The sequence below is a fragment of the Citrus sinensis genome, chromosome 4, assembly GCF_022201045.2.
Source record: "Citrus sinensis cultivar Valencia sweet orange chromosome 4, DVS_A1.0, whole genome shotgun sequence".
NCBI classification, from domain to species: domain Eukaryota; kingdom Viridiplantae; phylum Streptophyta; class Magnoliopsida; order Sapindales; family Rutaceae; genus Citrus; species Citrus sinensis.
In genome coordinates, this window is record NC_068559.1 from 16,928,077 (window position 1) to 16,953,330 (window position 25,254).

Below are 25,254 nucleotides of genomic sequence, written 5' to 3' on the forward strand. Positions count from 1 at the left end.
TATCTTTGCAAAACCTTCAGGCTGAGTCATCAAAATCTGCTCTTTAAGCTTCCCATTTAGGAAAGCAGTTTTAACATCCATTTGCTTAAGCTCTATACAAGAAATGTTGCTATAGTTAAAAGAATTATGATAGAGCTATGTTTTACAATAGGGGAGAAGATTTCCTTGAAATCTACACACTTTCTCTAAGTCTTACCTTGAATTTTGAAGGTTCAACTCTAAGGATGCCATTCTTTTTCTTAAAGATCCACTTACAGTTAACCAGCTTCTTGTCACTTGGATTTGGAACAAGTGTCCACATCTGATTTCTCTATAAAGAATCCATCTCTTTTCTCATTGCCTTAATCCATTTGTCACAGTTCTCACTTTCAATGGCCTTAGAATAGCTAAAAGGCTCCTCAATTGACATATCTTCTGCACTCATCAGTGCATAGGCAATCAAATCTGTAGAACCATACCTCACAGGTGCCCTGGTTTGCCTTCTACTTATGTCCCTAGCTAGTTGATAGCTCTGTAGGTTAATTTGTTGTGTTTCTTGTGTTTCAACAGCTTTAGTTTCATCAAATGGACCAGTTTCAGCATTTGATGTATCCATTTTCTTATCCTTAGCTCCAAGAAACTCCACCTTAAACTTAGAGGACTTGGTTTATTCGCATCTCCTTCAACATGCATATCATCTTCTATTATTTCCTTTCTAGCCTTAACCATAGCTGCTTAATTGAAAATAACATTTCTACTGATAATGCATTTTCCATGTTGTTCACACCATATTCTATATCCTTTGACACCATCAGCATAGCCAACAAAAAATCCTTTCAAGGCTATTGGTTCAAGCTTGCCTTGATTTACATGTGCATAAGCAGGACAACCAAAGATTCTGAATTGTCATATTTTACAGACCTCCCTGACCACATTTCCTCAGGTGTTTTGAAACCAATGGCTGATGAAGGACTCTTGTGTGACTAGATAACAAGCTGTACTCACAGCCTCTGCCTAGAAACTTCTTGGAATTTTGGAATTAATCAACATATACCTGGTTATATCAACAAGGGTCTTATTCAATCTTTCTGCTAAACCAATTTATTAAGGAGTTAATCTAATAGTTTTATGCCTTAAAATTCTATGCTTCTTATGGTAGTCTTCAAACTCATTGTTGCAGAACTCTAGGCCATTATCAATTCTTTAGGCCTTCAATTTCCTTCCACTTTTATTTTCCACCAATGTTTTTCAAACCTTAAATTTCTTTAAGGCTTGATCTTTGGATTTCAGAATATAAAGCCACACCTTTCTTGAGCAATCATCAATAAGGTCATAAAATATCTACCCTTGATAAAGATGGCACTTGAGCTATGCCCACAAATCAGATTGAATAAATTTTAAGACACACTTAGATCTATATGCCCCTTTTGGAAACTTGGCTCTGTGTGCCTTCCCAAAGACACAATTCTCACAAAACTCAAGACTACTTATCTTGTCAGACTCTACTGTCATTACAGCACTTGCAAGAATGAAAAAACCAACTAACATACACAACCCGTTCCTCTTTTCACCTTTCATCATAATAGAATCCCTTTTAGTCGCTCTATGCCACCATTATCAGACTTAAATGAATATTCAAAGCTATCTAACATGCCTAAAGAGATTAAATTTCTCTTTAATCCACGGGCATGTCTTACACCATGTAAAGTTTTAAAGACCCCATCCAACATCTTTATCTTAATAGATCCTATTTCAATAATTTTGCACTTATTATTGTTTACTATAAGAACTCTACCACCATCAATAGACACTTATTGGGCAAATGTAAAATGAACAGCCAGAATTTAATACCCACTGATCTTCTAAGTTTGCCTTTTGATGATATTAACATATCAACACTGTGATAGCCATAATCTGAAGAGTCATTTAAAGCCACAACTGCATCTCTTGATTTTTCTTGATGCTCCCTTTTCTTTTACTCTGCATAGTCTCTGATATAATGACCTTCTTTGTGATAGCAAAAACACTTCTTTTTCTTTTTTCTTTTTACCGGCTTCTTGGCTCTTTCCTTTGCCCTTTTCTTGATTCTTATTCTTATGTTCTTTTTTCTTTCTAGTTCTGGCAATCAGCCCTTCTCCATTACTGATTTCATGCCCATTATTTCTCTGAATCTCCTTTGAGCTCAATGATGCCTTAACATCTTCTAAAGTTAATGTTGCTCTTTTATCTAACATTGTATCTACAAAACCTTCATAGGATTGTAGCAGTGAACTGAGCAAGAAAAATGCTTTATTTTCATCTCTAATTTTCACATTTTCAAACCCTTTAAGATTAAAGATGATCTTATTGAAAATATCAATGTGTTCTTGGATTAACACACCTTCTTTTATTGAAAAATATAAAGTTTTTTCTTCAATAAAAGCTTGTAAACCAAAGACTTCTTCATGCATAGTGCCTCCACCTTATTCCATATCCTTAGATCAATTTTTCTTCAAAGATTTCCCTTAAGATTGAGCCACTAAGACTCAAAATCAAGGAAATATGGGCTATGTTCTGGATGTGCTACTTCTTTTCATCAGGCATGGAACTTGTAGCTCTATTAAGATCTTTGTTACCCAGAGTAGACTCAAGGCCCTGATAAATGAGCAGAGGCCTTATCTTTGTCTTCCAGATCTTTGGCTTTAGAAGTGACATACCCAAGAATTACCAAAGCATTCATACCACTTGTTGTAATTTCTAGTGGCTAATTACAAGAACTAATTCAATACTTCAATCTTTAATCAATCAAGATCGATTTGAAATCAAGATTGATAAAGAATAGAGTAAAGAAAAGAAAATAGAATTAGATTGCCAAGAATAAACTACCAGATGAGAAGGAAAAATTCACATTGTTTCATTAATCAAAACTAAGTACAAACAAATCACATCTGAAGAGGAGATTACAATAATCACGTGTAAAGAAGAATTATACTAATTGGAGAATAAATGAATTATATATCAGTTGACTTGTTATCCACTTGCCACTAATTTTCTATTCAATCCACACAGTAGCCAGAATCCCCCAACTTGCTCAAAAGACTTAATTCATTACCTCAAGTCCTTTTGGCCACCTAGATTGAGAATTTTTTTATTCTTTTTTTGATACTTCCTATCTAATACGAGCATGTCATTACGAACTTGTATTTGTTTAATTCATAACATCTCAAGAGCATTACAATAGAAAAAAAAAAAAAGAGTAACTAGAACTAACAACATTGATTAAACTTCCTACTTGTTATTCTTAGTGGTAACTACATCTAGATCTTGAATGTACAAAAGCCAACATCATGGAGCCCATATTTTGCATCATTAAATGATTAGTCTAATTGTCACCTCTGCTTTCACTATTGTCGTATTAAAAATTTATCTTATCATACTAGCTGCATAAAAATTAACAAATTAACATATTATCATTTTTAAGTCATCAATCAAGTATAAATATTATATTATTTAGTTATATAACAAAAATAAAGAAAGGACTAAATTTCAAATATATATATTGAATTAAAGCCAAACTAGCCATCCAAATAAATAAAAGAATACATATTTGCATTTAGAAACAACTACTTTAAACCAATATCTTTATTTTCATGTGATGAAATTAAAATTCTAGTTACAATTACATGTGACTTCTGTGAAGTTGTCTAGCCAATAAATTGTCCATTTGCTTATATAAAAAAATTTTTCATCTTGAATGCAATTTGTGAATCAACAATGACAACATGGCAACTAATTCAAGAAAGACTTCCGTATGTTTAATAGGTGAGGCAAATATGGGCCCAAATAATAGCAAAAATTTTGTTATATGAATTGGGGCAAACTTCAATTCATCCCCTTGCCAATAAAAATCTTCAATTTACCTTTCAAAAACATGAAAATCTCTACTTACCTCAAATTTTGTTTAGAAGATGAACGTAATAATGATCGTTATTAGTATTTCAATAGATTACTCTATCGTAGATTAAGTCAACGATAAATATACAACAAAATAGCATCAAATGCATGCATAAAAGACACATGACATACATACTAATAATGGATTAATTTCTTCTTTTATTAAGACAGTTTCAATATCACTACAATTGATCATTATTGTAAAAGCACTCATAAAGGATAAAATAAATAACTTATTACACAATTTTTTTGCATCCCCCTGGGGGACAAGGGTAGATATAATCTTCGAGAGCTTTCTTTAACTCTGCAATCAAACACTCTTCCCTTGTAAGCCCTGAGCAATCAACAATATCAGGTGATGCTGTAGGATTAATGGAAAATAAGGCATCTGGGTTAGATCCTTCGCCAATGCGACTGGCTAAAATAAGTCTACTTTCAGTGTTTGCCACTACAAGCAAAGCCAAGATGATAAAACTAAGGCTCCTCGACATATTTATGCTTCTTAGGTGAATTATCAGTAACTTAATTAGATGTAAAAGAGATCTACAACAATCAGGATGGCATAAGTCTCTATTTATATGAATGAATATTGAGAAACGTGCTATTGTGACTTTAATGGAATTGAAAGATTCCATAAATGAGGATTAAATAAATTATGCTATGTTTGTTTAAATTAACTATTGACTTTAATATCATGTTGCGTTATGACGGCAATTTTAACATACATTTAATTAATTCTATCGTTTTTAGTGTTATTTTATTAGATTCTTTCTCATTATATCAATCGTCAAACTATTTTTTTTTTAATATGTAAACACGTTTCCATAAGCCATGCCCTCCAATGAAATTAACCACATCCTATTTTAAGCAAGCTAGTGACACAATCAATCCCATATATTTGAATGAATATACAGTAATACTTTTATAAATTAATAATAAAGAAATCACAAAACATCTATTAATTTAAAGAGATATTGATATTAATCAATCAATAAGTTGTATAAGAGATTATGTTTTATAATTCTATGGTCACATTCTTACTACAAAATAATAATTTGCTAGGCTTACAAACATAATTGTTATAATATGTATTAAATAAAACATGAATCTATTATTATTTGTTTTTCTTCAAATCCAAACATAGTGGGGTCTCATATCTGATATTACTTATTCTTGCTGAATTCACAACTACAGGATTCTATTTTTTTTTTTTTGTTAATTGTAATCTATATTTAGGGGATTAATTAACTTTGAATTGCCTAGATTGGTAAAATACTATGAATTATCTAGTTGATTAAATATATGTTCACTGAATTGTATATGCACTCTATGAATTAATAGATTATTAACTAATAGATTAATTTATATTAGTATCCCTTTATATTAATAGATATTATATGATTCTAACATTATTAATTTATAGAGGCTTTATTGTATATCCATGCAAATATCTAGCAATGTATTGCGCCATTTGCCTACCTAAAATATAGGTTGTGGTTAATTTCATTCGAGGACGTCATTTCTAGAAATATTTTTACATATTAAAAATAATAGCCTAATGATTGATATAAAGAGAAAATAATTAATAATAAACTAAACAAAATGATAAGAAAAAAATGATAAAATTAATTAAATATATGTTGAAATCACCTTCATAATGCAACAAGAAATTAAAATCAACAGTTTATTAAAACCAACGCAGCATAAGTTATTTAAGCTTCATTTTAAATATCTCTTTATATTAATAGATATTGCATGATTTTGACATTATTAATTTATAAAGGCTTTATTATATATCCACAGAAATATCTAGCATTACATTGCGCCAACTGCTTGTCTAAAATATAGGATGTGGATAAATTCATTGGAGGATGTCATTTATAGAAATATTTTTATCAATTAAAAAGAGCAGCCTGACGATTGATATAAAGAGAAAAAAATCTAATAATAAACTAAACAAAATAATAAGACAAAAAATGATAAAATTAATTAAATACATGTTGAAATTACCTTCATAATGCATCAAGATATTAAAATCAATAGTTTATTCAAACAAAAGTAGTGTAATTTATTAAAGCTTCATTTTGGATTCTTTTCAATTACATTAAGGTCACTACAACACATTTCTCAATATTCCTTTATATAAATAGAGACTCATGCCTTTCTAATTATGACACATCCATTTTAATTCAAATTAAGCTGTTTAGAATTCAATTAAGAAATTGAAAAAATGTCAAAGAGCTCAGTTTCATCATGCTTGTAATGGCAAACACTAAATGCATGCTAGCCTAGGTGCTTCATTTTCTATTTCCCTAGGCTTACAAGCGAAAATTATTTGTTCGAGAAGTTACTATACCTACACACGCCCCGAGGGAAATGTAAATGATTTTGATAATCAGTTGTTTCTTTTATCTTTTATTAGTGCTTTTACGATAATGATTAATCGTAGTGAAATTAAAACTATGTTTTAATAAAAGAAGAAATTAATCCGTTATGAGTGCTTAATGTTTTGTCATGTGCTTTTTTTGTGTGTGTTTTTGGTTTGCTTTGTTTTATACGTATCATTGAATCAATCTAGGAGAGAAAAATTAGTTGAAACACTAATATTGATCAAGCGATCATAATTACAATGTTAGTACCGTACGTAATATTTAAATTTTAAATCTATTTTCTTTTAGGGTGAGGCTATATAGATCCTATTTTTATCAAAATTTAATTTTTTCTAAATCTTATATTACTAACCTATCTGATTTAACTTATGTGTAAATTCAACTTATGTATAGAGAACCTTCAATTTACCACAAAAAATGAGAAAAAACCAATTCACCCCCATTTACTACTACGAAAATAAATAAAAGATCATCAACTTGCCCCCTATTTAAGCTCATTTTTTGAAAAAAAAAATTAGTGTAAATTGAGGTTTTCATGCTCTTAGAGGGTAAATTGAAGATTGTTATTAGGAGGGGGATGAATTAAAGTTTACCTCAATCAATATAAGAAAACTTTTCATATTATTTCTGACACATTTGTCGTGTTGATATGCCCACATCAATTCAATTGGTAACTCATGTTGAATGAACGTCTTGATTAGATAAATTATCATCGGATGTTAGGCAATCATGTATTCTACATGCCTTACTAACTTATTTCTTAAGAATTTTTGTAATTGTGTTTGTTGTAATTTGTAATGGGTAATTACAAGAACTAACTCAATACTTCAACCTTTAATCAATCAAGATCGATTTGGAATCAAAATTGATAAAGAACGGAGAAAAGAATAGAAAACTTATGCTGTGTTTACTAAATTGGAATCGGAATCAGCTGGAATCAGAATGGGCAGGAATGAGAATAAGCTGAAATGGGAATATGGAATGAGAATCAGAATAAGTTGTTTACTTGAACTGTAGGAATCGAAATCGGAGTGAGCTGGATTGCCATAAATGTGTTAACTTTGTCTTGGAATCGAAATCGAAATGAGTTAGATTGTAACAAATTACTAAAAAATACTTAATGAATTATTGTCATAATTATTATTTTATATTTGAATTATAGTGATTATTTATTCAAAAAATATTATTATTATTAATTATTGTCAATAATATATTGATATATTAATTAATTATAAAAATTATTAATTATATTAATAATTATTATAAAATATATTAATTAATAATATTAATATTACTTATTTAATTATAATAATATATTAATTATTGTGATTATTTATTCAAAAACTATAATTATGTTAATAATGTATTAATATATTAATTAATAGTAATAAATATATAAATTAATTAATAATATAATAATATATGAATCAATTATAATAATTATATTTATTATATTATTATTAATTATAGTTTTTATATTAATTAATAGTAATAATTATTTCAATTAATTAATGATAATATATGAATTAATTATAATAACTATATTAATAATTATTATAATAGTATAGTAATTAATTATTTATAATAATAATATATTAATTATTGTGATTATTTATTAAAAAATTCAATTATTAATAATTCTTGTTAATAATGTATCAATATACTAATTAACTATAATATACTAATTAATTAATTATAATAATATATTAATTAATTATATATTTGGCTTTTTTATTTTTTATATTTATATTTTTTATTTAAAGGAGGGGCATTTTAGGAAAATTTGAATGTCAATGAAGGCAAAATGGGAACTCTGAGGAATAAGAGATTGATTCTCACCTCCCCCCATAGGAATCAATCTCCCCATTCCCAAATAGTGGTGGGCCCTGTTGTGCAAATTTTATTGAAATCGCAAGTGCACGAATCTATTGTAGAATAGATTAATAGTGACGAGTGTCGATCCCACGAGGAGGTGGATTTTAATTATATGTAGAATTAATTTTGTATGAGGGTAGTTGAATTTGTGGTGAAAGTGACTTAGATTATCCTAAAATTGAAATTGAAATGACGAGAATAAATTGAAGAGAAATCTATTGAAATGACGTACTTGGGTATCTGGATTCGTATCAACATGCACCATGGGCTAAATATTCATTATTAATGTCAATTAAATCATGAGATGGAAATCCACACCTCATGAACCACACTCTAATCAATATGGTGCTAAGGGCTTATCGTGCCAAATAATAATAACCTTGTACTAGGGAGCCGGTGAAACCAGGGCGGTATCTAGACAAGATTATTATTATTTGTCGACGAGAAGTCAAAACATCCACAAAAACTAAAGGGGAATAGAAAATAAATTTACCAAATAAAGCCCATGACACATGTTGAGACTTCACCTTCAACCCAAGCTTGAAAGAAAATTAGCTACTCATAATTGAACTAGGGGAAAAATGGAAATTTATTAAAATACGTAGAAAATACAAGATAGAGAAGGAATTACAGAAAATGGAGTCCAAAAATGGATTTAGAGATATCAAATTAGGGGGGAGAACCCCCTTTTTATAGATACATTGAGTAAATCATGGCCATCGGATCAAAAATATTTTGGACGCTCAGGATTGTGCCACGTCATCAGTCAACAGTATGCAGTTTGAACAGTAACACGGTTTGACCCGGCTTGAACAGTGACACGGTTTGGTTGAAAATAATACTGTGTAATGCATGTACCGTACACGAGATTTTTGGTCCACTGATATGCTGCCACGTCATCGATCAACAGTACATAAGAATTTTAGTCCAATAGGATCGTGACACCTCATCAGTCAATGCCACATCATTGGTTAATGCCACATCATCGGTCAATGCCACGTCATCGTTCCGTCTATGTGAACAGTGTCATGAACAGTAACGTAGACAGAACCGTACATGTAAATAGTACCGTACATATGAACAATGCCATTTTTCCTTTTATGCTCCTCCTAAGGTTTTCGCCCGTCCTAAGTTCAGAAGTGATGTCCTTTTTGCCGTCTGATCTCTCGTTTATTGTGAAATGACTATGATGCCCCTAAAATACATAAAATACTTAATTAAAATAAAACACACATAATTAAATTACAAGAAGCTTAAATACATAAAAGTAAGGGTTGTTAGTAAGACTTGAAATGTAAAATGATGATTTTCTCCTTTATAAAAATACATTTTCTAACACTCAACACACCCCCCAACTAGCTTATTGGTAGTCCCTAGCAAATAAAGCGAAAACAAAATTCAAACCCAAAAAATATATTTATATATATATATATATTTTTAAACAACTTTGTTTATTCAATCAGACTAATGATAACAATAAAATAAAAGTATAAGCATTATCTCCAGTCTACAGAAACATCACACCCACATCAACCATCCACATGAATCAGCCCAGTAGACTTTGTCACAGCTACTTTCAAGAATGACATGTTAAACCCCAAAATCTCACTGGAAATAGTGACACTCTCACAAAGAAATTAAACCCAATAAAAATAGTCACTCCAATGAATGGTAATTGAGAGAAAATAATAAAGAAATGATATCACATGCTCTCACCAAGATGAAAGAAATATGCCCCCAGCTTAGAAATAATACGATCTCAAGTCAAATAAAAATGCTAGTCAACCCAATTTATTTATTTATTTTTTTATGCACCACTACATCTTTTTATCCCATATAACTAGCTTCTACTTCAAACTATAGTTCCCTAAAATCAAGAAGGACTTTTATTAGGACGTAACGTAGGTTAGGGACATGGCTAACAAAAGAGGGAAAAATAAGGAAAACAAAGTGTATGTTTGAGAAAAATGTAGAGAATTTTTTTTTTTTGGAAGTTGCAAGGTGGATTTCACCTATTATTGTTCTTTTTTTAAACAACAATTTTTTTTTTTTGCTTTTTTGCTTTTGTTTGACATAACTTCACTGAACAAAATAATTATTTACATTTTTCTCAAACATAAATAGATGATGAAACTTGTAAGATATTGGGTAATACTCCAAATCGGAGTAGGTCAAGATGATAAGTTTGACAAAGAAAAATTTTTTTTTTAAAGGCTCAAAAGGGTTAACTATGAATATTTCATAAAAGGGATGGCTAGAAAGGCTCAAACGGATCAAAGATGACCTTTCCATCGTCTTTTAGGGCTCTAAATAATCTTCCATATCTACTAGTTAGATGGGCCTCCAAATGTAGTAACACACAATTTTTTCTTCTTTTTTTTTTAATTTTACAATTTTTTTTAAGGGTTGACTCAAAAGAAATCTAGAGATCGTGTATAAAATAATAAACTGCTAAGCTGTATAAAGAATGGGCAAAAGGGTTACTCTCCAAGAAAAATGATAGGCTCAAAAACTCACTTGGTACTTATTATGACATGTTCATTCCTTCGAGCAACTCATATTTATCTCCAACATCAACATGTAGAGTAGCAAACATAGCGTAACATCACTTAAGACCAAAGATAATACAAATACTAAAATTTAAAATTCATCATGTCATCCAATGTTAAAACAAATCACACAATTTTGTTTTTGTTTTTTTTGTTTTTAAACACATTCTACCCCCCAACCTATTCTAAGCATAAAAGGAAAATATGCATGCAGAAATGTGAAAATGATGTAGAAAAACTAATTAGAAAAATTACACTTAAAATGATAGAAAAAGAAAATAATTTTTTTTTGTTTAAAGAAGATACGTTTCTAGAGGCACTACACTCTATATTCCGCCATCTTCGACTCAAAAATTAAAAAATGTATATTTATAAAGGAGAAATTAAAAAGAGGAAGAACAATGAATATCAAAGCTTAATAAAGAAAAAGAAAATGTCTTGATTTTTTTTTGTTTTTTTAAAAAAAAAAAATTTTCAAACGATGAAGATGCATTTCTAGAGTCATTACACTCCATATTCAGCCATCTTTAACACAAAAAGTAAGCAACAGTTAGTTTCTACAACAAAAAATCAGTAAAAACTTAACCAAGATTCCACAATTGTCGACTATCCCCTCCCCCCAACCAGAACGAAACAGTGTCCTCAATGTTTGAAAGGAAAGAAGCAGAGTTTAGAAGACATCACCTGGATGGTGTAACACAGAAGAAAATATTTACAAGCGGAGAGTTAAATCTAATTTGTACTTCTTGCTGCGGCTACTGTTACCATCATTATTTGGACGCTCCAACACAAAGGTCCAGGGGTCTGTCTCCGGTCTATAAGCTTGTAACAGATCAAGTAGCTCATTAGTAGTGTGAGCACAAATAAAAAGTTTTTTCGCATTGGAAGGAATGAAATAGTTTTTTATTGCATGGTTAAGAAATGCGATGAAGCCATCATAAAAGTTTTTTACATTTAACAAACCGATGGGTTTCTGGTGAATGTGCAGATGGGCCCAAGATGCTAGTGTGATAAGTGCCTCTAGTGTTGCAAGATCTCCTAGAAGGAAAATAAAAGCATCAGCATGATTAAGTATTTTAGTTATTCTTTCTTGCATATATGAGACGACTAACTCTTCTCCAGTCGGTGAGTCAGACAAACTGCCCAAAGGTTTTAGGGCTCTTGGGATGATTCCTAACACTTGACTTCCTCTAAAAAAAGCAGCTTTTGAGACCAATTTTGATAACACTCGGTTACCTCCTCCATACACCAAGTGTAGTTTTCTCTCTGCTATGTTTCGACCAAGATCTATTGCTACCTCAACGAACTCTTTATGTTTGCCATAGTTAAATCCAGAAAGCATACAAATGTTCTTGAATTGTCTATTGGGAGTAGCTGCCATTGGAATATTTCTCAAAAACAATTTGTGAGTGCTTAACAAAAAGTCATATTTAAGAATCTTGGTGACAGTGGGTCACAACTGTGTATGAGGTGGCATGTCAGTGTCAAATAACGCGTAAAGCACATGGCTCACGAGTCAAAAAGAAAACAGTAAAAAGAAAAAGAAACAATGATAAAATAAAATAATTAAAGACAATAATGCAAATGATAAAACAACAATGAAATAAAATAACAGTGAAGTAAAAGGATATTTACAAGTAGTTGCGACTGTGGCTCACATCTTCCTCTGGTTTTATGTCCAGAAACGGCTTGAACGCTCTCTATGGGCCGAGGATAGGCTTCCCATCCAGTTTTCTTATAAACTAGCAAACAGGGTCGTTTATAGTCAGATTCCCCAGACTATATCGTGCATGCTCTTTCTGGAATAATGGCCATAATTGGAGAATCACTCCTTGCACATATCCACTGGGATGCGTTTCAAGAGACAAAAGGATATCATCCAATGACTCCTTATTCAAGCCATCCCTAATGAATTGAATCTTATCTTCCCTGTTATTAGACACCATTCCTAAATAACATGGGTTTTTATTGTATCTCATTCTGGCACATTTATGACAAGCAATAGAAATTCTTCGAGCTCTTCGTTTTCTTGCATAATTTTCTATACCACAACCAAGCATGTATGCAATAAATTTTGGAGGTAACTCACCTGCCAATCGTACTTTAGCTTCGATTAACCAGCGGATATCAGCAGGTATGTTATTCCTCATGAGCAATCGCATGCGTTCGGACCGAGCTTTATAGATTGTAAGGAGGGCATTCTGAGAAAGTCAAGGGAATCGATTGTGAAGCTTTGCTAAAATCTCGTTTCTATCCATACCTTCGCCTCAAAATATCAGTTATTATGGGAAACTGAAGTAACCGACTTGATTGTCACGGAGTACTGTTATCCGCCACTTCACCGGGGTAACAAACTAAAGCACACAAATAGAAAAACAAATTAAAACACACAAAGAATATTAAAATCGTCCTCTTATTGAATTTACCTCAAGCTCCAACTGGATGTTGTAGACACTTCTCTCAATGTCTCTGAGTTGGCTTTCTAAATCCTCAACATAGGCTACTAACTCTAATGGTTGCAGGATCGTGACACCTCATCAGTCAATGCCACATCATCGGTCAATGCCACATCATCGTTCCATCTATGTGAACAATATCGTGAACAGTAACGTAGAAAGTATCGTACATGTGAACAGTGCCATTTTTCCTTTTATGCTCCTCCTAAGGTTTTCGACCGTCCTAAGTTCAAAAGTGATGCCCTTTTTGCCGTCTGATCTCTCGTTTATTGTGAAATGACTATGATGCCCCTAAAATACATAAAATACTTAATTAAAATAAAACACACATAATTAAATTACAAGAAGCTTAAATACATAAAAGTATGGGTTGTTAGTAAGACTTGAAATGTAAAATGACAATTTTCTCCTTTATAAAAATACATTTTCTAACACTCAACAGGCCCCACAATTTCGATTCCTATTCCTGCTCCATTTTTGCGAAGTAAACGCCATCAATCATTCCGATTCGATTCCCCAATCTCGGAATTAAACACACCATTAATTAATTACCTCAAGCCTTTTTGGACACTCGGTTTGAGAATTTATTTCTTCTTTTTATGATGCTTCCTATGTAATAAGAGCGTGTGATTAGGAACTTGTATTTATTTAATTTATAACATCTCAAGAGCATTACAATAAAAAGACAGAAAAAGAAAAGTTGAAACTAACAACATTGATTAAAATTCCTACTTGTTATTCTTAGTGGTAACCACATTTAGGTCTTGAATTTGCAGGAGCCAACATCATGAAGCCCATATTTTGCACCATTAAATGATTAATCTTATTGTTATCTCTGCTTTCACTATTGTCTTATCAAAAGTTTTTTCTTATCATACTAGCTGCATAAAAATTAACATATTATCATTTTTAAGTCGTCAATCAAGTATAAATATTATATTATTTAGTTATATAATAAAAATAAAGAAATGTCTAAAATTAAAAGACATATCTTAAATTAAAGCTGAACTATCCATTGTAAATAAATAAAAGAATACATATTTGCATTTAGAAATTACTGCTTTAAACCATTTTGTAATTACCAAAACTTTTTCTTAAATAAAATAAAATAACATAAAATAAAAGAAATTAAAAGTCAATATTTTTATTTTCAAGTGATAAAATTAAAATTTTGGTTATAATTACATAAGGCAAAAGAAAGGGGTGCAATGATAATTTCAAGTGATTAAATTGAAATTAATTATATTCAAGTGATGAATATGTTAGAACTTTGTGGTGGTTGGATGAATATAAGGCAAAAGAAAGGTGGTGCAATAATAATTTCCCTTTTTCTTTTTATGGTGCTTCTTATCTAATAAGTGCGTGAATTAGAGCTTGTATTTACGTAATCATAGCATCCAAAGGCATTACAGAAGAGAGACAAAGCAAGAAAAGTTGAATACTAACTATTTGATGAAGATTCCTGGTACTAATTAATCCTACATGTTATTCTTCGTGATAACCATATATGGGTCTTGAATTTATAGGAGTCAACAACACTAGACACGCGCACAAAAAACACATCACAAAATATTGCATACTCATAATGGATTAATTTCTTATTTTACTAAAACACAGTTTTAATTCCATTACAGTTGATCATTATTGTAAAAGCACTCATAGAAGATAAAAGAAATAACTTATTATGAAATTCATTTGCATCCCCTGCAGAAGAAGGGTAGATATAGTCTTTAAGAGCCTTTTTTAACTTCTCGATCAAATACTCTTCCCTTGTAAACCCTGAGCAATAAATAAGGTCAGGTGTGCTGCAGGAGTGAAGGAAAATGAAGCATTTGGATTAGATTCTTAGTCAGTGCGACATGCTGAAATAGGTGTGCCTTTAGTGTTTCCTACTACAAGCAGAGCTAAGATGATGAAACTAAAAATCTTCGACATTTTTAAGTTTCATCAACATGCTGGCTGGCGACAAGTTTACCTCCAAGTCCCCCAACACGGTGACCAAATTAAAGGAGCATTAGTTATTGGCTCATTGGACTTGTTATCTGCTTGCTGCTACTTTTCTATTCAACCCACAAGTAGGCTTGAATCCCCCAACTTGCTCAAAAGACTTAATTCATTGCCTCAAGTCTTTTTGGCCACCCGGTTTGAGAATTTGTTTCTTCTATTAATGATGCTTCCTATCTAATAAGAGCGTGTGATTAGGAACTTGTGTTTGTTTAATTCATAACATCTCAAGAGCATTACAACAGAAAGACAAGAAAAGAAAAGCTGAAATTGATTAAAATTCCTACTTGTTATTCTTAGTGGTAACCACATCTAGGTCTTGAATTTGCATGAGCCAACATCATGAAGCCCATATTTTGCATCATTAAATGATTAATCTTATTGTTATCTCTGCTTTCACTATTGTCTCATCAAAAAAAATTTCTTATCATATTAGCTGCATAAAAATTAACAAATTAACATATTATCATTTTTAAGCCATTAATCAAGTATAAATATTATATTATTTAGTTATATAACAAAAATAAAGAAATAACTAAATTTTAAAAACATTTATTGAATTAAAGCCAAAGTAGCCATCCAAATAAATAAAAGAATACATATTTGCATTTAGAAACAACTACTTTAAATCATTTTGTAATTACCAAAAACTTTTTCTTCAATGAAATAAAATAACATAAAATAAAAGAAATTAAAAAGGCAATATCCTTATTTTCATATGATGAAATTAAAATTCTAGTTACAATTACATGTGACTTCTGTTGTGTTGCCTAGCCAATAAATTGTCCATTTCCTTATATAAATTTTTTTTCATCTTGAATGCAATTTGCGAATCAGCAATGACAACATGGCAACTAATTAGAGAAAGAACTCCATATGTTTAGTAGATGAGGCAAATACGAGCCTGAATAATATGAAAAATTTTGTTATATTAATTGGGGAAAATTTCAATTCATCCCTTTGCCAATAGAAATCTACAATTTACCCTTCAAAAACACGAAAACCTCAACTTACCTCAATTTTTGTTCTGAAGATGAACGTAATAATGATCGTTATTAGTATTTCAACATATTACTCTGTTGTAGATTGAGTCAATGATAAGTATACAACAAAATAGTGTTGGATGCATGCATAAAAAACACATGGCATAATAGCACATACTCATAATGGATTAATTTCTTCTTTTATTAAGACAGTTTCAATATCACTACAATTGATCATTATTGTAAAAAGCACTCATAAATGATAAAATAAATAACTGATTACACAATTTTTTTGCATCCCCCTGGGGGACAAGGGTAGATATAATCTTCGAGAGCTTTCTTTAACTCCGTAATCAAACATTCTTCCCTCGTAAGCCCTGAGCAATCAACAATGTCGGGTGATGTTGTAGGATTAATGGAAAACGAAGCATCTAGGTAAGATCCTTGACCATTATGACTTGTTGAAATAAGTGTGCCTTCAGTGTTTGCCACTACAAGCAAAGCTAAGATGATGAAACTAAAACTCTTCGACATATTTCTGTTTCTTAGGTCAACTGTAAGCAACTTAATTAGAAATAAAAGAGATCTACAACAATTAGAAATGCATGAGCCTCCATTTATATGAATGAATATTGAGAAATCAGTTGTAGTGACATTAATGGGATTGAAAGATTCCATAACTAAGGATTAAATAAATTATGTTGTTTGTTTAAATTAACTATTGACTTTAATATCACGTTCCATTATGAAGGCAATTTTAACGTACATTAAAATAATTTTATCATTTTTAGTGTTATTATTTTGTTCAGTTTATTATTAGATTCATTCTCTTCATATCAATCGTCAAGCTATTTTTTTCATATATAAAGATATTTTTATAAGCCATGCCCTCCAATGAAGTTAAAACCACATCCTATTTTAAACAAGCCAACGACACAATACAATGCTATATATTTACATGGATATACAATAAAACTTATATAAGTTAATAATGACGAAATCATTTAACATCTATCAGTTTAAAAAGATGTTGGTATTAATCAATCAACAAGTTATATAAGAGATTATGTTTTACAATTCTATGGTCATATTCTTATTATAAAATAATAATTTCCTAAGCTTACAAACATAATTGTTATAATATGTTATTAAATAAAATATGACCCAACTATTATTTATTTTTTTCTTCAAATCTAAACATAGTGGGATCTTATCTGTGATTTTACTTATTCTTGTTGAATTCAAAACTATAAGAATTTTGAATTTTTTTTTGTTAACTGTAATCAATACTTAGGGGATTAATTTATTTTGAATTGACTAGATTGGTAATGTACTATTAATTATCTAGTTGATTAAATATAGGTTCACTGAATTGTATATACACTCTATAAATTAATAGATTATTAACTTATTGATTAATATGCAACATATGCACTTTAAGTTTATAATTAAGTGTATTATTTTCCCCTTCAATATAAAATTTTTCAAAGTTGTTGGATTTAAAACATATTATCACTGGTAAAATTTTGGGTGAGCCAAATTTGACACGATGAATAATAGATGTTGGTTGTGAAAATTGACACGATGAAATTTGGTTGTGAAATTTTGGTTGTTAAGTGGATCATGTTTAGAATAATTTAAACGTGTCACGACATGAAATCGAGACAATTCGAAATGATATAATTATTTAAAAGAAGTTTATTTTAAAAAATTATATCCACCCACTAAGCTAATTGAGTTTTATACTCACTCTGTTTTTATTATATTTTCCCCCCACAGGAGAATTGTAGGTACAACAGTCGGCCCAGCAACGATAGTTATTTTATAAATATGACCACGTGATGGTGTTAGGAGTCAGAGATATTTTTGTTGGCATATTTTAGATTGTATAATTTTGTTATAATTTGTGATTAAGGACAACCTATTGTATTTTGACATTAGAATGCTCAGATGATATCTAGTATTTTGATTGAGGAACTTGAATGTGGAGGTTGGTTATGTATTGAACTATTTTGGGAGTGTTTATTTTATAAATTGTAGGTTGGAAATATTACATCTATTGGGGAGATTCGGCATAATACTTATTAAATAGAGTAATATCAATTATGTTATAGGATATCAGGTACATTTGCCTCGTGTGGTTCAAGTCGGGTCGTTTCATAATTAATATCAATGTCTCTTTATATTAATATATATCATATGATATTGAAATTACTAATTTATAGAGGTTTTATTGTATATCCATGCAAAAATCTAGCATTACATTGCACCAACGGCTTGTCTAAAATATAGGATGTTGTTAATTTCATTGGAAGACGTCATTTATAGAAATATCTTTATCTATTAAAAAGAATAGCTTGACGATGGATATAAAGAGAAAACATCTAATAATAAACTAAACAAAATAATAAGACAAAAATGGTAAAATTAATTAAATATATATTGAAATTAACTTCATAATGCATCACGATATTAAAATCAATAGTTTATTCAAACAAACGCAGTGTAATTTATGTAAGCTTCATTTTGGATTCGTTTAAATTACATTAAGGTCACTACAACACATTTCTTAATATCCCTTTATATAAATAGAGGCTCATGCCTTTCTAATTCCTACACATCCATTTTAATTCAAATTAAGCTGTTTAGAATTCAATTAAGAAATTGAAAAAAATGTCAAAGAGCTTAGTTTCATCATGCTTGTAACGGCAAACACTAAATGCATGCTAGCCCAGAAGCTTCATTTTTTGTTTCCCTAGGCTTACAAGCGAAAATTATCTTACCAAGAAGTTACTATACCTACACATTCCCATGGGGCAATGTAAATGATTTTGATAATCAGTTGTTTCTTTTATCAATGCTTTTGTGATCATGATTAAATAGTGAAATTGAAACTATATTTCAATAAAAGAAGAAATCAATCCACTCTGAGTACCGAATGCTTTGTCATGTGTTTTTTGTGTGTTTTTGGTGTGCTTCATTTTATGCAGATCGTTGAATCAATCTATGAGAGAGAAATTTGTCGAAACGCTAATAATGATTAAGCGATCATAATTAATGTTAGTAACGTACATAATCTTTAAATTCTAAGTCTATTTTGTTTTAGGGTGAGGCTATATGGATCTTATTTTATCGTAATCTAATTTTTTTCCTAAATCTTAAATTACTAAACTATCTTATTTAATTTTTGGGTAAATTCAATTTATGCCTCGAGAACCTTCAATTTACCACAAAAAATGTGAAAAAATCAATTCACCCTCATTTACTACTACAAAAATAAATAAAAGGTCATCAACTTGCCCCCCATTTAAGCTCATTTTCTGAACAAAAATTAGGGTAGGTTAAGGTTCTCTATTCTTGGAGGGTAAACTGAAGATTGTTATTAAGAGGGGATGAATTAAAGTTACCTCAATTAATATAACAAAACTTTTCATAATATTCGTGACATGTATTTGTCGTGTTTATATGTCCACATCAATTCAATTGGTAACTCATGTTAAACGAATGGATTGATTAGATAAATTATCATAGGATCTTAGGCAATCCTATATTCCACATACCTTACTAACTTATTTCTTAGGAATTTGTGTAATTGTATTGTTGTTATTAAAGATGTTTAGTGAATTGGCTACCCAAGCACGGCATGATACAATTTGTGGCAGATCTAAATTCAATGTGAAAAAAGCCTATTTCAAAATTTCTGACATAATCTTAATTATGTTACACAGCTATGTCCTTTGAAAAATCAAAATTGAAACAACGTTAAATCTAATAGGTATCATGCTGAGCTTTAGAGCCTTGCAAGCTTCTTCAAGTTTATTTATCAGTCAATTTGTCACTTAATCAATTAAGAAAGAGAAAAAAAAAATCTGAGGCTCATGGATCTTGGCATAGCAATACTATTTCTTACCAAAAAAAAAAGTAGCAGCAGTAGTTGATCCCACCTTCCAATTAATCCCATTTGTTTTTAAAATTACTCTTATTTAAGTTTTTTTTCCTTTTCTCTCTCATTACCTCGATGACCACTGCCTATCTTTATTGCGATCAATTCAATCCACATTCAACTAGGCAAATTTACAAGAGCTCCAATATAATGAGATTCTTCGGCAACGACTCACTCTTTGAAAAAATAAATAAATAATTGTAACAGATTGTTACATTAATTTTCCTCCAAGTATATGCATTTTATCTTCTTACTAGCAACAAATCAATGAAGCACGTCAAATGCAATTACATTAATCTCTATATCAATGTCAAATATCCAATATCATCAAGTTGACATTCTAATATAAGCATTATATACTAAGTTCGAATATTACAAAACCAACTTTTTTTTAACGCGAAATTTAACATGATCAAAAGAAACAAACAACATTAGCGCTAAAGATACTAAATTTGCAGAAACCATTTATTAAAAAAGAAATTGATTGATTACCCATTCTAAAGGAGTAAATAAGCAAACGTTTATATAATTATTTATTATAGCATTGAAGAGAGGATGTGCTGATATTGTCTTTGCTGTTCCTGGTCAATTTCATGGCCATTGCTACTATCATAGGACTTGCCAAAAATAACAAACTAAGTGCTAGTGAGAGGAAAATGATACTTTTGTTAATAAATTAAATTAATTAAAAAGTGACGGCTGGAAAGATACTTTGAAGAGGTCCAATATCACTACTTGAAAAATACCACATGATCAGCCCTACGCATTAATTCAATATAAAACGACCAAGTCCATGCCAACCTCAATCAGTATTCAATCATTTTCTTGAATTATCACATTCTCTCTTAATATCAATTTACAAGAATATTGAAAGATTTTAGATTAAGATTCCTATAATAATGAAATATGCAACCATGGAAAGCATTATCTGACGTAAATGCGGAAACAAAAATGTTGTAACTCACAGGAGCATTGAACCAAATCTAAAAGCATTAATCAAATTATAATAAAAGCTCAAGATATTATGAGCAACGACATTAATTAATGAATGGTTTGACAGTTTTGTATGTTTAGGGGAAAAACAGGTAAGGTAACAGATTGCCACGTGTCAACGAACGGAATAACTCCAGCATAATTCGAGGTACCCGACATAATTCGAGATACCTCGCATAACTCGAGAGTAACTCGAGGTACCCCGCATAACTCAGGAGTAGCTCGAGGTACCCCACATAGCTAGAGGTACCCCGTATAAGTCGAGGTACCCGACAAATCGGATGCAGGAGAACCCTTTGAAAAAGTCCGCCATGAGAAAAATCTCCACCTCTTAAAGTATAATATTCGATTTTGTCATAATTAAGTATCAAAACGTCGTACCGAAAAGTGGTGACAACCACCTGCTACCTCTGCCAAAAGTGAAGGACATTGTCCCAAAGACAGTGGTCCTCAGCTACCTAACCTGATAGCCACTGCAGAGGTACCCTTGACAACTCTCCAGCGCGCGCCACGTTTCCAAAGGGTGAGATACGCCGCGAACGCCTTCTTGATTCTCAAGCATGGACATAACGGCCCAAAATTCATAAAAAGGGAAAAACACGTGAAAGGTCTGAAAAGGGACAACCAGTAGTCATAAAAGATACGCCACGTGGCAGTTGAGGTACCCCATATATAAAGGTGTCCTAATTTTATTCTCCATCATGTTTCATTCACTCATGAACACTCACACTCCACAAAATAAGCTTTCTTCAACCTTAAACCTTGATTTACAGAGGGCTGATATTGAGTGTTAGAAAATGCATATTTATAAAGGAGAAAACCGTCATTTGACATTTCAAGTCTTACTAACAACCCTTACTTTTATGTATTTAACCTTCTTTTGATTTAATTCCGTGTGTTTTATTTTAATTAAGTATTTTATGTATTTTAGGGGCATTATAGTCATTTCACAATAAAGGAGAGATCAGACGGCAAAACGGACATCACTTTTGAACTCAGGACGGTCGAAAACCTTAGGAGGAGCATAAAAGGAAAAATGACACTATTCACATGTACGGTACTATTCACGTGTACGGTACTGTCTACGTTACTGTTCACGACACTGTTCACATATACGGATCGATGACGTGGCATTGGCCGATGATGTGGCATTGGCTGATGAGGTGTCACGATCCTGTTGGGCTAAAATTCTTATGGACTGTTGATGGTGACGTGGCAGCATATCAGTGGACGAAAAATCTCGCGTACGGTACATGCATCACACAGGATTATTTTCAACCAAACCGCATTACTGTTCATCCGGGTCAAACCGTGTTACTGTTCATCCGCGTGGTCAAACAGCGTACTGTTGACTGATGACGTGGCGCAATCCTGAGCGTCCAAACTGTTTTTAATCCGATGGTCATGATTTACTCCATGTATCTATAAAAAGGGGGCCTTCCCCCCCCTAATTTGATATCTCTGAATTCATTTTTGGGATCCATTTTCTATAATTCCTTCTCCATCTTGTATTTTCTTCGTATTTTAATAAATTCCCATTTTGCCCCTAGTTCAATTATGAGTGGCTAATTTTCTTTCAAGCTTGGGTTGAAGGTGAAGTCTCAACATGTGTCATGGGCTTTATTTGGTAAATTTATTTTCTCTTCCCCTCTAGTTTTTGTGGATGTTTTGACTTCTCGTCGACAAATAATATTAATCTTGTCTAGTACCGCCTTGGTTTCACCGGTCATCTAGTACAAGGTTATTATTATTTGGCACGATAAGCCCTTAGCACCATATTGATTAGAGTGTGGTTCATGAGGTGTGGATTCCCCCCTCATGATTTAATTGGTATTAATAAGGAATATTTAGCCCATGGTGCATGTAGATACGGATCCAGATACCCAAGTGCTTCATTTCAATAGAATTATCTTCAATTTATTCTCGCCATTTTAATTTAAGTTTTAGCATATTCCAAATCATTTCCACCACAAATCCAACCACCCATTTACAAAATTAATTCTATACATAATTAAAATCTACCTCCTCGTGGGATCGACACTCGTCACCATTAGTCTATACTATAATAGATTCGTGCGCTTGCGAATACATTAAAATTTGCACAACAAGTTTTTGGCGCCGTTGCCGGGGAGGTAAGTAATTTTTAGAATTAATTTTTGTGAATAATTTCTTTTATTTTTTTCTTATTTTTTTATTATTAAAAAAAGAAAAAAAAAGTGAATCTACATTTAAAGGTTAGTATTTCTTTCCTTTTTCTCTTCTTTAAAATTCTGTAATTTAATTTTTAATTTATTTTTCTTTGTAATTTTTTTTGTTTATTTTATTAATTTAATTTTTAGTTAATTTATTTCACGTATTTATTTCTATGTATTTTTATAGAAAGGTTGTAATAGCGCAATAAGGTTAGTATCGTAATTTCTCACTCTTCTTTATTTTTATTTGTTTTGTTCCCATTTTTATTTTTATTTTATTTGTTTTGCATGCATGGTCGTAGGTCATTATTACCTAATCTTTAACCTATAGACCTTGAATTAGAGAAAACACTTCGCACACACAAACAAATTAAAAATAAAATGGATTTGCAACCACAGGAGAGGCCATTTAAGGATTATTTCAGTCCCTTAGCTAATTTGAGCACATCATGTATAAGATACCCAAATGTAGCTGCTAGGAGTTTTGAATTAAAACCTAGTGTGCTAAATTGTCTCCCAACATTCTATGGCCTAGAAAATGAGGACCCATATAATCATCTGAATGATTTTCATGCCATTTGTCAAACTTTTAAATATGAAAATTTTTTAGACGATGATGTTAAACTCAGATTATTCCCATTTTCTTTAAAGGATAGAGCTCGTTCATAGTTAAATACTTTACCTGCTAATAGCATCTCATCATGGGAACAAATGGTAACGAAATTTTTGAATAAATATTTCCCAGTGTATAAAACCAATGCTATTCGCAGGGAAATCTCAGAGTTTACTTAGAAAGATGACGAGCAGTTTTTCGAAACGTGGGAGTAATTCAATGGACTACTCTTGAAGTGTCCACATCATGGGTACGAAAAATGGCACCAATGCCAATACGTTTTGGAGGGATTATTGCCGAATGTGTAAGAATGGCTAATGGCAACAAGTGGAGGAGAACTAATGTCAAAAAGTGCATCAGAGATTTGGGAATTCTTCCAGTGACAAGCGGATAATTCCCAACAACGGAGTCGGTCACTCAGGAATACTAGAAGAATTAAAGGAGTAAATGAGGTTCACATTGGCGAGTCAAGTTAAGAAATCAAAGAAGTCAAGGAGATAATTGAAGGTCTCTCTCGACAAATAACATCGTTATCGACTGCTAAATCAACAGAACCATATGACCATGACTCATACTCAGATCAAGCCAATGCCATAGGTGTAATGAGAAAGCCATCAAATTACAACCCATACTCCAACACATATAATCCTGGATGGAGAGACCACCCCAATTTTTCATGGTCTCAAGGATTCCAACAGAACGGACCAGCAGCTCCAGCTCCACCAATTCCACAAAATCCTCAAGCCTCTCAGCCCCCATTTAGACCATACAATCAGAACCAGAACTACTCTCAACCCAGACCATAGGAGGATGCATTCCAGAATTTCAAGAATGTTACTCACTCCACAATTGAGCAACAGAATCGCACCATTGATGGACTACGAAATGAGTTGAGAGCAGACTTCAATTCACAAGCCCAATCAGAGATGGTGGGACAACTTGCTTCTTCAGTTCAGACCTTGGCAATGACTATTGAGAAAGGCAAGTTTCCAAGTCAACCAGTGCCTAACCCTAAAGGAGTACATGAAGCAAGTACAAGTTCACCACAGCAGCATGGAGAGGTCAAAGCAGTCATGACCTTACGAAAAGGAAAAGAAGTCGACAACAAAGTGGAGATACCGGTGACAAAAGAAAATCAAATTGTACCTGTGAATGTTGAAGACTCACCACCGGAGGAAAAAGAAGAAACCAACCCACGAGAATATGTTCCGAAAGCTCCATTTCCTCAGAGGTTAGCGAAAGGAAAGAAGGGAAAATCCACATGTGAGATTCTTGAGATCTTCAAACAGGTAAGTGTTAAGATTCCTTTGCTTGATGCTATTAAACAAGTTTCATCTTATGCCA

At 31.6% G+C, this 25,254-nt stretch overlaps 1 non-coding gene across 1 annotated transcript; it reads right to left on the reverse strand.

The window, feature by feature from the left end:
• Nucleotides 1-24,059: 24,059 nt before the first annotated feature.
• Nucleotides 24,060-24,163, reverse strand: LOC127902015 (small nucleolar RNA R71). Its single transcript, XR_008054420.1, has one exon. It is a non-coding gene; the product is annotated as a small nucleolar RNA R71 (small nucleolar RNA).
• Between the last annotated feature and the right edge of the window lie 1,091 nt (nt 24,164-25,254).